Source organism: Staurois parvus, unplaced genomic scaffold (assembly GCF_062004578.1).
Source record: "Staurois parvus isolate SC_StPar_1 unplaced genomic scaffold, SC_StPar_1.0 ptg000106l, whole genome shotgun sequence".
NCBI classification, from domain to species: domain Eukaryota; kingdom Metazoa; phylum Chordata; class Amphibia; order Anura; family Ranidae; genus Staurois; species Staurois parvus.
The window spans coordinates 5,114,108-5,128,117 of NW_028317902.1; positions in this window are offsets into that span (position 1 = coordinate 5,114,108).

The following is a 14,010-nucleotide window of genomic DNA, read 5'->3' on the forward strand; positions in this document are numbered from 1 at the left end:
TTTAAAATGCACCCCTATAGTCACTTACAAGTGCTAAAAAATGCAGCTACAGCTCTGGCAGTACTGACCACAAACAATCAGTGAACAAATCTGTGGGTACCAAAGTGGAAGAATGTGAGCATATATGTACTGTATAATGCAAGCACCAACACTCCTGGAATGATGTACTTCAGAAAGAGAACTCTGTCACTTATGTGCAAATACTTATGTAGCACTACCCCTTTAGGAGTCGCTGAGTTTTTTGGTCCCCCTATAGTCCTGCAAAGCCCGGCAACACACATTTGCTTACACACTTGCACACTGGAGACAGTAAACAGTCCTCAAGCTTGTTTTTGTAGTTTTATTAAGGGGTATTGAACTTGGATGGGGTTGATGGGTGTATGGGATGCCCAAGGAAATAGACAAAAAGGTTTCTTCTCGGAAAAGAGCTCTCCAGCCCTCCTAGTGTACCACCTCAGACCCCAGATAAATTATCTTCTTTACTTAGCTGCCTGAGGGAATCCCTGGGCAAGGGAACCCAGAAATTGCCACTTTAACAAAGCAGCCACAGCTGAGGAGCTAGTTGGGTTTGCCACCTGACTGCCCTCCCTCCTTATCTGGCCCAGGGGGCATAGGATTGCTCACTCAGTCCTCTCCTGTGGGTTTATGCTGGGCTGGCTCCTTCCCTACTTCACAGGTGGTCTTCTTTCAGGGGATGGTGAGGCTAAGAGATCCTCCTCTCGAGCTCCTGCCTGCAGGTAGGCCCCTCTCCTGGGCTCCCTCCCAGGCTCCACAGTCCAGTCTTCACTTCATCTTCCACCCGTCACTACTACTACCTGATCAGGCTTTCTCATACTTAAGAGCTGTCCTAACCCCATGACAAGCCTCCTGCTTAGGGATTGGTCAGAATCCCTTGAGTATACAGATCAGCCCCTCCTCATCCAACACCCACTGCCTTCTAGAAACTTCTCAAGCTTCTAAAGTAGGGGGAAGTATCAGGGAACTGAACTGCAGAGCCCTCAGCCCTGATCTAACATTACCTGACTGACTCATCCCAGGCTCACTCATCCCAGGCTGCTACTCAGCCTCTATCTAAAAACCTATCTAGCTCCCCCTAGCTAACTAGAAGGGCGCTACACTTATGAATCTTAAGCATCTTAATTTTGAAATACATGACCAGATGCATGCAGACTCTGTAAATACCAATATCCTGGAACAGCAACTTAAATAAGAACATTAGATCTAAAAGAAAACAATAACCTCAAATCTCCATACCATTATGTCAGGTAACATTGTCAATATATTTTTGGTATTTGTTTTTTCAAAAATGAAGACATGCAAGAATAAAAACTCTTAAAACCCAAAACTACTCTGACTTAGTATTTTCATAGCTAACATACAATGTTAAAGATATGTATTGTATGTTGAATATAGGTTGTTTCTATATAAAGGACAGAGAAGCACGGCTACAGGAGAACCAGACAATCTTTGAAAGGATTACTTGGGTTGTCTTGCAGACAGTCTTTTACAGACTTATTGACCCTAATTTGTTTGGATTTTATATAACACCTGCTAGAAGTGGCTTATCTATCAATACTATCACCTGCAAACCATTAAAAAGTATATGTAAAATACACAAATAATATGTAAATTAAGCCTGCATTCACATCTGAGCAGAATGTATTCCTAGTGATTTTGAAGAGGTTTTTTTTCAGGCTTTTTACAGGCATTTTTGCACATGTATCAAGTTTTAGGAGTTTGTTTCCTGGGCTGAGCAAGGGAAGGAGAGCAGTTCTATAGGAGGAGAAGAATTCTGCAAAAATGTGCAAAAACACACATATAATACATTCACAGGCATTCCCATTAAAGTATATGGGACCAAAAACTCCTGAATAATTTCAAAGAGAGAGCAAAGCATAAGGTGACTGAACACATGCTGAAGCGCACAGTGCGCAGACGTCCCAACTGTCTGTAGAGTCAATAGCTAAAGACCTCCAAACTTCATGTGGCCTTCAGATTAGCAAAACAACAGTGCGTAGAGAGCTTCATGGAATGGGTTTCCATAGCCGAGCAGCTACATCCAACCCTTACATCACCAAGTGCAATGCAACACGTCAGATGCAGTGGGGTGAAGCACTCCGCCACTGGACTTCAGAGCAGTGGAGATGTGTTCTCTGGAGTGACCAATCAAGCTTCTGTTTGGCAATCCGATAGACGTGTCTGGGTTTGGCGATTGCCAGGAGAACGGTACTTGTCTGACTGCATTGTGCCAAGTGTAAACTTTGGTGGAGGGGGGATTATGGTGTGGGGTTGTTTTTCAGGGGTTGGGCTTGGCCCCTTAGTGCCAGTGAAGGGAACTCTTAAGGAGTCGGCATACCAAGACATTTTGGACAATTTCATGCTCTCAACTTTGTGGAAACAGTTTGGGGATGGCCCCTTTCTGTTCCAACATGACTGCCCACCAGTACACAAAGCAAGGTCCATAAAGACATGGATATTGGGTGGAGGAACTTGACTGACCTGCACAGAGTCCTGGCCTCAACCCAATAGAACACCTTTATGAGGAATTAGAGCAGAGGCTGCAAGCTAAGCCTTCTCACCTGACCTCACAATGTGCTTCAGAAAGAATGGTCAAACATTCCCATAGACACACTCCTAAACCTTGTGGGCAGCCTTCCCAGAAGAGTTGAAGCTGTTATAGCTGCAAAGGGTGGGCCAACTCAATATTGAACCCTACGGACTAAAACCAGGATGCCATTAAAGTTCATGCGCTCGTAAAGGCAGGTGTCCCAATACTTTTGTCTATATACAGTAGTGTATATACTATAGTTTGTAGGCTCTAAAACTTTCACATAGACTAAATTTTATACACCGATTTGGGTTATTTTTACCACAACCATGTAGCAGACTACATTTTGGCCAACATTTATGATGAAAGAATATTTGTTCGAAAAATGTTATAACAGAAACTAAGAAAAATATGTTTTTTTCAAAATGTTCGGTATTGTTTCGTTTATATAGCAAAGTAAAAGATATATTTGTGTGAAAAAAAAAGATATAAATTTCCTTTGGGTACGTTGTTGCATCACCAAGCAATTGCCAGTTAAATTAGCACAGTACTGAATAGCAAAAAATGGCTTGGACATGAAGGGGGTAAAAGCGCCCAGAGGTCAAGTGGTTAAACCCTTCCAGCTGCCAGCACAGTGTGACCACACCCTAACGTCAGTGCGGCGCACTAGACACCCTAAGGCTGGCCATGCACTATACAATTTTCTGTCCAATTTCTGCTCAATTTCCTTTAGATTTACCTTCAACTATGTAGTGCAAGGGCCTGCCTAATTGGATACAATTGAAAGTGTTGTTTAGGTTTGACCTCATATTATATGGTTTTTGGTAAATCTAAAGCAAAATTCTCAAGAAAATTGTATAATGTATAGCCAGCCTAAATTATTTTTCTTCCTGGCATTCCCCAGGTCTTCCCCAATCGTTGCAATGCCTCTGGCCTGTCTACTTCTCCACCCAGCTCCCTCAGCTTCCTCATTAGTGCAACTCTTCAGAACTGCAGATACAGTGAGGAGCAGCTGAAGAGAGGACAAAACGACAGTGGGCATCAGGGATGAATATTGCTTTTAAAATGAAAGATATTTTTGTTATAACTGTTAATTTACATGATGGTCATTTGGATCATTACACACCCAGCAATAATAACTATATAATTCTGTAGTTATTAACAGGCAGAGAATGTATTGATCACACAATATTGCCTGAGTTAGGTACATAGGGTTCTTGTGAGATAACACAAAGTTAGCAGCCAGTGCCCTTTGGACCTCCTTTATCTTGCCTTCAAGTGCACCTAGATGGTTAATTAGATGTTGGGCAGGAAAGAATTTTAGCAATAGTTGCTTCATCAGGTTTTAGCAGTTAAGAGTTGAATCAATGCTCCAGTTAGATACGAGGAGTTGACTATTTAGACTACAAGTCTTAGCCTTGAAGTTCAACACCACTCTAATCAGTCTGCCCATCCCAATGCTGGATGTTTCGGGTACTGGCACATTCATAGTGAAATTTAGATTGAATTTTAAATTAGCATAGAGCCTGTTTGTGGAATCCACTGCCTATTACCTTTTATCCTGACGAGGGGCAAGCACATATAAGAGGTCGCATCCTGTGATAAGCAGTTCATGACTTACGGTGGAGGAGAATAAAAGAGTGTCTTGCTGCATCATACACGGTGTCTGTAAAGCAGCTGAACATATCTTTACACTATGGGCAGCACAGTGGCTAAGTGGTTAGCACTTTCACCTAGCAGTACTAGGGTCATCAGTTCAAATCCCAACCACAGCACCACCTGCCTGGAGTTTGCATGTTCTTCCTGTACCTGCATGGGTTTCTTCCAGTTTCATCCCACACTCCAAAGACATGCTGGTAGGTTAAAGCAGAGTTTCACTCTGTAAAAAAAATAAAAGTCAGCAGCTACAAAAACTGTAGCTGCTGACTTTTAAAAAGCAGCCACTCACCTGTCCCACAATCCCGTGTTGCCCCCGGGCTAGCTAAATATCAAAAGTAAAAGTATTCAAGCTTGTAATTTGAACGATTGGTATTTTTTATATGTCACCCTCAAAGCTGCATTAAAAGAACATTGTTACGTTTTCCCAATGGCAGTGGCCAGCTCTTACACCCTTTTTTGACAATAGAATGCCTGTTATCTTGAAAAAATGTTCGATTTACTATTGCCTGCTTATGCCTCAGGGGGATTCGCCAATGAGTTCATTTCAAACACTATTTGCCAAACTGAGCTAAGGCAGATTAGCTCATTACCAGTATTTTTTTTTTCTCAGAATCATTCAGGTAAAAACAAATCATTCTGATTGCAAAACTGTTGAGATCTTTAAATGTAGCTATTAACCACTAACCACTACCAGGCACTTTTACCCCCTTCCTGCACAGGCCAATTTTCAACTTTCACTTTGAATGACAATTACACGGTCATGCAACATTGTACCCATATGAAATGTTTAGAATTTTTTTCACATAAATAGAGCTTTCTTTTGGTGGTATTTAGTCACCACTGGGGTTTTTATTTTTTGCACTTTAAACAAAAAAAAAAAAGTTTTTCTTTTTTCTATTATAAAGTTTAGCAAACAGGTAATTTTTCTCCTTCACTGATGTGAGTTAATGAGTCTGCACTGATAGGCAGCACTGATGGGCACTGATAGGCAGCATTGATGGGCATTGATGAGGTGGCACGGATTGGCAGCACTGATGGATTGGTGAGTTAATGAGTCTGCACTGATAGGCAGCACTGATGGGCACTGATAGGCAGCACTGATGGGCGCTGATAGGCTGCACTGATGATGCAGCACCGGTGGGCATTGATGAGGAGGCACTGATGATGCTGCACTGATATGCAGCAATGATGGGCACTGATAGGCGGCACTGATGGGTAGCACTAACTGACAGCACTAACTGGTGGCACTGACTGATGGCACTGACTAGTGACACAGATGGGCGGCACTGCTGGGCAGCACTGATGAGTGGCACTGCTGGGTGGCACTGCTGGGCACTGATGAGTGGTACAACTGGGCATTGATGGGTGGCACAGCTGGGCATTGATGGGTGGCATTGCTGGACACTGATGATCAGCCACTGATCATCAGTGCCCTGATTATAAGTGCAGATCTGCTCTGTGACATTTGCCGGTTATCGGTAGTACTTTCCTCATGTTGTGACAGTGTGAAGAAAGTGCTGCCAATATCCAGCAACTGTATTTACTTTGTGATCTGCTGTGTCATTGGATGCACCTGATCACATGGTAGAAGTCTGCTGTGATTGGCCACTGGGGGCGCGGAGGGCCTGTTCTGGGAGAACATCATATGAAGCCCTCCCAGAACTGGACAACCGTGCTGTAGCCATCTTTCGACTATAGAGCGTTTGTAAAGTGGTTAAGCAGCACGCCATCCAGCAATGATATTATACATGTATATATTTTCCTTCTGGACTGAAGCAGAACCTGGTGTTTTACATGTCTTGCATACTCAAACATTGGGGGGTCATTTACTAAAACCGCAAGGTGCAAAATCTGGTGCACCTCTGCAGAGAAACCAATTAGCTTTCAAGTTTACTGTCAAAGCTTAATTGAACAAGCTGAAGTTAGAAACTGCACCAAATTCTGAGTGCTCCAGCTTTAGTAAATCTCTCCCATTGAGATCTTACTGCCAAAATTCTATTTCTAGGTGTTTCTATCTACCTTTGTGTGTTCCAGTATTTCTTCTTGGATGCACAATGTAAACACCAATTTGTATTTGAATACGATTTTGGGCCATTATACCCACCCACTGATGGGAGGAGCTCTTATAGCATTATGGGACTTGACCCAGTTGTTATATAAGGACTTTGTATGCAACATCCAAGATGGGCTCTGGTGATGAGGGGACCCCCCCCCCTCAAAAAAAAAACACATCAGCCTTTTGGATGGTCCTCTTGTGATTGGGACTTGTCTAGGTGACCAAGTTGCTTTGAGTGCAATGTGGATTTCGATATGCCTGCAATGACAAGTCATTTGTGAATATATTTAATTTTATTTATACAATGAAGCTGCTAAAAGGTAATGCACAAGGCTGATGTGCCCCCTGTTCCTTGTCTTGCAATATCTCTCCTGGGTTTCTCCAGCCCTTAGAGGGCAACAAGGCCTGTGCCAGCCTCAGAACAGCCAAGGACCTGAGATCCATCACTTGCCAGAGGGCTGGGGATTGTTGTTTTTTTGTCACATGCTATTTGGTTGCCTGAGGGCTAGTTCACATTAGATGCAGTCCATTGCATTTTTTTCTGCTTCAAAAATGCATGCACAGTGTTTTCCATGTATTCTAATGACCCTAGTTCACACCACTGCCGTCAGTTCCAGTCAGTTTCCGGTGCAGAAATAAAGTAGAACATGCTGCATTTTTTCTGCACAGAACCATAGTGGAACATAGCAAACTGCATCAAAACTGCACTGGACCGCGTGTGGTGTGAACTGTAAGCAAACATTTATCCAGAATGCATCCGGAATGTGGTTCTGTGGTGTGAACTGGTCCTGAATGTCATCATCCATGCCCTGGCAGAAATTGTGAAATTTTGGTATTGATATTGAAAATATGACTGATCATGCCAAAAAATTCTCTTTTATTGATGGATGATGATCATATGAAGCCATTTATTATCAAATAGTTGTTTGGCTCCTTTTTAAATCATAACAGAAATCACCCAAATGGCCATGATCAAAAGTTTACATACCCTGGAATGTTTGGCCTTGGTACAGACACACAAGGTGACACACACGGGTTAAAATGCCAATTAGAGGTTAATGTCCCACATCTGTGGCTTTTTAAATTGCAATTAGTGTCAGTGTATAAATAGTCAATGGGTTTGTTAGCTCTTACTTGGTAGCACTGACTAGGCTAGATACTGAGCCATGGGGATCAGAAAAAAAAACTGTCAAAAGTCCTGCGAAACAAGGTAATGGAACTTTATAAAGATGGAAAAGGACATAAAAAGATGTCCAAAGCCTTGAATATGCCAGTCATCACTTCCACTAAGAAGTAGAAATTTCAGGGACCTCTTGATACCAAGCCAAGTAAAGGTAGACCAAGAAAAAAAGCTTCTTTCTGGAAATCAAATTTTTTCAATACTGTGTTCACATCAATGTGATGTGGAATGTTTTTGACAAAGGTTCCTTTACTACTTTAGTATGATTATAGCATGATTTTGGCTCCATTGAATATGCAATTTTTTACACTATAAAAAGACCAACAATTTTGAGAAAAAAAACAATATTTTTGACATTTTGCTATTCAACATGTCCAGTAAAAAAATGTAAAAAATGTTTACTAGTAATGGCAGCAATCAGCGACTTATAGCAGGAGTGTGGGATTGCGAGACTGCGGCAGGCATTCTGACACTGGGGGGACCTATAGCACAGTGACCCCATCAGAGTCCCCCAATAGCACAGTGACCCCATCAGAGTCAACCTATAGCACAGTGACCCCATCAGAGTCAACCTATAGCACAGTGACCCCATCAGAGTCCCCCTATAGCACAGTGACTCCATCAGAGTCCCCTATAGCACATCCCCAGTGACACCAATAGAGTGATCAGTGCTAATAAAAAGCACTGACACTGTACTAATGGTACTGGGCAGGAAGGGGTCAACATGTGGGGTTATCAAAGGGTTAACTGTGTGCTGTTTTACTATGAGGCTGTGTGCTGTGTTTCACTGTAAGCACACTGCTTTGTATAGCTCTGCTGACAGGGGAGAGATCTGTGTTGTTAATCCACAGGTCTCTCCCCTGTCGGAGATACATGGTGATCACCGAGGCCGCGAACAGCGGCGCAGGTAGGCTGCATGCGCAACTCATGCGCACCCACTACTCGGAAATGCAAAATCATATATATATATATATATATATATATATATATATATGTGTGAGTCAAGGTGAGACCTCCATAGGAGAGTGCTGCAGGGGAGGCAGTGTCAGCTGCTTGGAGCCAGGTTTCACTGCCTCCCCTGTAGCACTCTCCTATGGAGGTCTCACCTTGACTCACTCACCCAGGCCCAGCGGTCGGAAAGGAGGCGGGGTTGGTCTACTTCTGTCACCTCTAAGCACCTTTCAAGTCCTCCCTAACCATCCCTCTCTATCCTTCTCTTCCTTTGAGACCCACTGCATCCGGCTATTCTCTCCAACCTCCCTGAGGATTGCAGTGATCTACGGGCCTCCTGGCCCCGTGTCCCACTTTCTCGACGACTTCGCCGCCTGGCTACCCTACTTTCTCTCCTCTGAGCTACCCACTATCATCCTCGGAGACTTCAACATCCCTATTAACGTCAATAACCCGGCTACATCCCAACTCCTCCACTTAATCTCTTCTTTTGAGCTACCGCAGTGTATTCAGTCCTCCACTCATTCCGACGGAAATACCTTAGACCTTGTCTTCTCCCACCACTGTATTCCCTATAACCTCTCAAACACCCCATTTCCCCTCTCTGATCACAATCTCATCACCTCCACAGTCTCCTCGTCCTTAAACACCTATCCCTCCAAACGTCAAACTATCACCAGCAGAAACCTCCGCAACTTGAACCCTGCCCCATTCCACTCTGCTGCTGACCAACTTTACAACAGTATCCTTACCCTGTCCTGCCCTGACCTGGCCACTACTGTTTATAACGACTCGCTATCAGCCGCTCTAGACTCGCTAGCATCCCCAACAACACGAAGCATTAGACCCCGACCGCTACAACCCTGGCAGACTGACCATACCAAAAATCTCAAAACCCTCCCTGGGTCCCACCGACCTGAACAACATTAGACCCATCTCCCTGCTGCCATTTACATCCAAACTCCTAGAGCGCTTAGTCTATAATCACCTGAGTTCCCACCTCACCGACAACAACCTCCTTGATCCACTACAGTCTGGCTTCTGCCCCCTACACTCCACTGAACTGCCCTACTCAAACTCACCAACGACCTGCTAACTGCCAAAGCTACTGGCCACCATTCAGTGCTCCTACTCCTCGACCTCTCTGCGGCTTTTGACATGGTTGACCACCCCCTCTATTACAGCGCTCCTTTAGTGTTACCTATAAAGCTGCCACCTCCTCTTCACTCCCCCTCTTTGTTGGGGTCCCTCAAGGTTCTGTCTTCAGGCCCCTTCTCTTCTCCATGTACACCTCCTCCAATTGATACACTCTCACGGCTTCAACTACCATCTCTATGCCGATGACACGCAAATCTATCTCTCTACCCCTCACCTCACCCCTTCAATCTCCACCCATATCACAAGCCTACTGAGCGACATATCGGATTGGATGTCACTCCACTTCCTCAAACTAAATCTTTCCAAAACTGAGCTCCTAGTTTTCCCCCCAGCCCGCGCCCCCCCGACTTCTCCATCAAGACCAACAACACCACCATCAGTCCCTCCTCTCAAGCCAGAGTACTAGGTGTCATCCTAGACTCCAAACTGTCCTTCCAGCCCCAGGTCCATTCGCTGACAAACTCATATAGACTTCACCTCCGCAACATGTCCAAAATACGTCTGTTCCTAACCCCAGAAACCACTAAGCAACTCATTCACTACCTCATTATATTACGCCTTGACTACTGTAACTCCCTCCTCATCAGCTTACCTCACCGCAGGCTATCCCCGCTTCAGTCTATCTTGAATGCTGCAGCCAGACTCATCCACCTTACTCACCACTCCGTATCCGCCACCCCTCTCTGCCAATCCCTCCACTGGCTTCCGATTGCCCAACGGATAAAATTCAAAATGCTAACATTGACATATAAAGCTTTTCATAATATTGCCCCAAACTACATCACCGATCTGATATCCAAATACCACCCAAAACGTACTCTCCACTCCTCACAAGACCTCCTACTCTCTAGTTCCCTGGTCTCCTCTTCCCATGCCTGTCTCCAGGACTTCTCCAGGGCTTCCTCCATCCTCTGGAAATCCCTACCCCAATCCATCAGATTATCACCTACTCTCCTCACCTTTAGGCGCACTCTGAAAACCTTCAGGGAAGCCTACCCCGCCCTCAGCTAATTACTGAACTCCTCCACTCTTCCTACCACTCCATCCCCCACAACTATTTCCTCCTGTATCACTATCCCTTCCCTCCTAGATTGTAAGCTCCAAGGAGCAGGGCCCTCGAACCCCTCATGTATTGAATCATATTGTTACTGTACTGTCTCATGTACTGTCTCCCATTATAATGTACAGCGCTGAGCAAACTGTTGGCGCTATATAAATCCTGTATAATAATAATAATAATAATAATAATATGTGATTTTGTGCACTCCTGCTGCCCTGTAGCAGTATATCTGCTATAGGGCAGCGGGAAAGCAGTTAATACACTGAGTGTGGATATGGGTACTGAGCTTCTAGGCCTATAACAGCAATATGTCATGAAAAACAGGCCCCTATTTTTTCATTTGTACTGTGTTGATTATGACTTTAGATAGTCAGCTCCTCAGCCTAAAACAGCATATAGTTGCAATACAAAACTTTTGATTGTGTTTTGATTTATGAAGGTGAACTACCTTTGTTTTAAATAGTGGTGGGCAGAATGACGCCCAAGATTCAGTCTGTCATGTAGTAGTCAGTACCCTGACAGGTTTTTTTTTGTTATCAATCACCAGTAATCCCAGGTTTGAAGCATTGCTTCACACAAAACAGGGAAAATGTCACAGTATACACCTTCCTATTGTGTTTGCAAAGCAGAGTCATGCCTTTGCATAATTTGTTTTTACATTTAGTACTGAGTTTGCTGAGTCATTGTTCTTGACTTTCAGCCAGTGAATGGCACATTGTGAAATGTAATCCTAGAAGGTGGAAAATCTACCTAGAAAAAAAACAGATGTGCCAAGTACATTCTTAAAATAGGCTAGACACTTGTTCTACTTTTTCTATAGCACGCAATATTTGGGCAAACTTCCCAGCAATTAGTTAAACCTCACACCTCTTAGGGAGGTTCCTGTGCTTTTTAGGAATTTATTAGACGTGCAATTCATTTAGTTACAAATCAAACTTTGGACGAAACGTTTGTGATTCGAAAGACTCAGATGTATCTGAATCACTGAATCACAATAGTAACAAATTTCAACAAATCCAAAATAAATTAAAGCAAAACAACAAATTCATTCATACTCACTGGTTTTATTCAGATTATTATTATTATAATACAGAATTTATATAGCACCAACAGTTTGCTCATCACTTTACAATATAAAGGGAGACAATACAGCAACGATACAGTTCACTACAAGAGGGTTAGGAAGGCCCTGCTCCTCGGAGCTTACAATCTAAGATGACATGATGCGATAGTTTGGGACTTTTGTTAATGTTTGAAGCATCCAAAATAACATATCGACATAAACAATCCATATTGATTCGGATCCATTTTTATTTTTTTCATTCATATTTTTCATTATTTTACAATAAATACAGTAAGAGTGATATAAGATGATGATTCCTATTTACTCGGTTTGGGTTGGATGGAGGTAGATCCATTAGGCATGTGTGTGCTGTACATTTTTATTTTCTCTCTGATACATTTGTTCGTTGAAAAATTTTGTTTCGTTATATTCATTTTGTTGACCCCTTAAGAAAAAACGTCAGCATTATTTACATGTAAGAAAAGCTCACTTCCATTTCCAGCTGTGCACGACCAAGTCACGTGGCCACGTGGAAGTTCTAATCTTAGCCTGAAAGATAGCACAGGAAAGTAGGCATCCTTGGTCTCCAACATGGTGAATGATCTATCTACAGTTGTGACCAAAATTATTCAACCCCCACTGAAATTGAGTGTTTTGGCCAGTTTGACATTGCTTTTGATCATTCAGTCATCTTGCTTACATTTACATTAAAGAGGCACTTGTAGGTCAGACAAATATAACATAACAGTTATAATGAAATAACCACAAATGTCTTTTCTGTGCTCACAGCATTATCAGTTTTATTCAACCCCCAAGTGACATTCAATCTTAGTACTTAGTACAGCATCCTTTTACAGTTATAACAGCTTTTAAACGTGAAGCATAGCTTGACACAAGTGTCTTGCAGCGATCTACGGGTATCTTCGCCCATTCTTCATGGGCAAAGGCCTCCAGTTCAGTCACATTCTTAGGCTTGCGCACTGCAACTGCTTTCTTTAAGTCCCACCAGAGGTTCTCAATCGGATTTAAGTCTGGTGACTGCGATGGCCACTCCAAAATGTTCCAGCCTTTCCTCTGCAACCATGCTCTAGTGGACTTGGAGGTATGCTTGGGATCATTGTCCTGTTGAAAGGTCCAACGTCTCCCAAGCCTCAGGTGTGTGACGGACTGCATCACGTTTCCATCCAATATCTCCTGGTACTGAAGAGAATTCATGGTACCTTGCACACGCTGAAGCTTCCCTGTACCTGCAGAAGCAAAACAGCCCCAAAGCATGATTGACCCTCCACCATGCTTCACAGTAGGCAAGGTGTTCTTTTCATCATAGGCCTTGTTCTTCCTCCTCCAAACATAGCGTTGATCCATGGGCCCAAACAGTTCTAATTTTGTTTCATCAGTCCACAGAACACTATCCCACAACTTTTGTGGTTTGTCCACATGGCTTTTGGCATACTGCAGTCGACTCTTCTTATTCTTTGGAGACAGCAAGGGGGTACGCCTGGGAGTTCTGGCACGGAGGCCTTCATTACGCAGTGTGCGTCTTATTGTCTGGGCTGAAACTTCTGTACCCACATCTGACAAATCTTTTCTCAGTTCCTCAGCAGTCACACGGGGACTTCTCTCCACTCTACGCTTCAGGTAGCGCACAGCAGTCGAAGTCAGCATCTTCTTTCTGCCACGACCAGGTAGCGTTTCAACAGTGCCCTTTGCCTTGAATTTGCGAATGATGCTTCCTAAGGTGTCTCTTGGTATGTTTAACATCTTTGCAATCTTCTTATAGCCATTGCCCTTCCTGTGAAGAGAAATCACCTCTTCTCTTGTCTTCCTGGACCATTCTCTTGCCTTCACCATGTTTGTAACCACACCAGTAAATGTCTAGAAGGAGCTGAGTATCACAGTCATTTTAAAGCTGCCTAATTGGTGCTTATTATGCTTGATTGCTGCTCGGTGACATCCACAGGTGTTTTCAATACCTGATGGAAAGCACCTGTATGAACCTCTGTTCTTCAGAGTGGTAGTCTTTAAGGGGTTGAATAATTGTGGCAATGAAGAAACCACATAAGAACCATTTACTACTGTATTACATAAACAATTGATGTCATTTTAGTTGCATTTGGGTAGTTACAACGTCCTTGTAGGATTTGATTCTGAATACAATTCCAAATGTACACTATAGTCCCTAAACCCCTTTACAGCATTGGGGGTTGAATAATTTTGGTCACAACTGTATACTCTGTAAAATGGCACTGGTCACCAGGCAATAACACAACAATGGGCAGGTATGAAGTACTGACATGGTCATCGCAGCCCTCTTCCCTTTGAGAAAGGTCAGGTG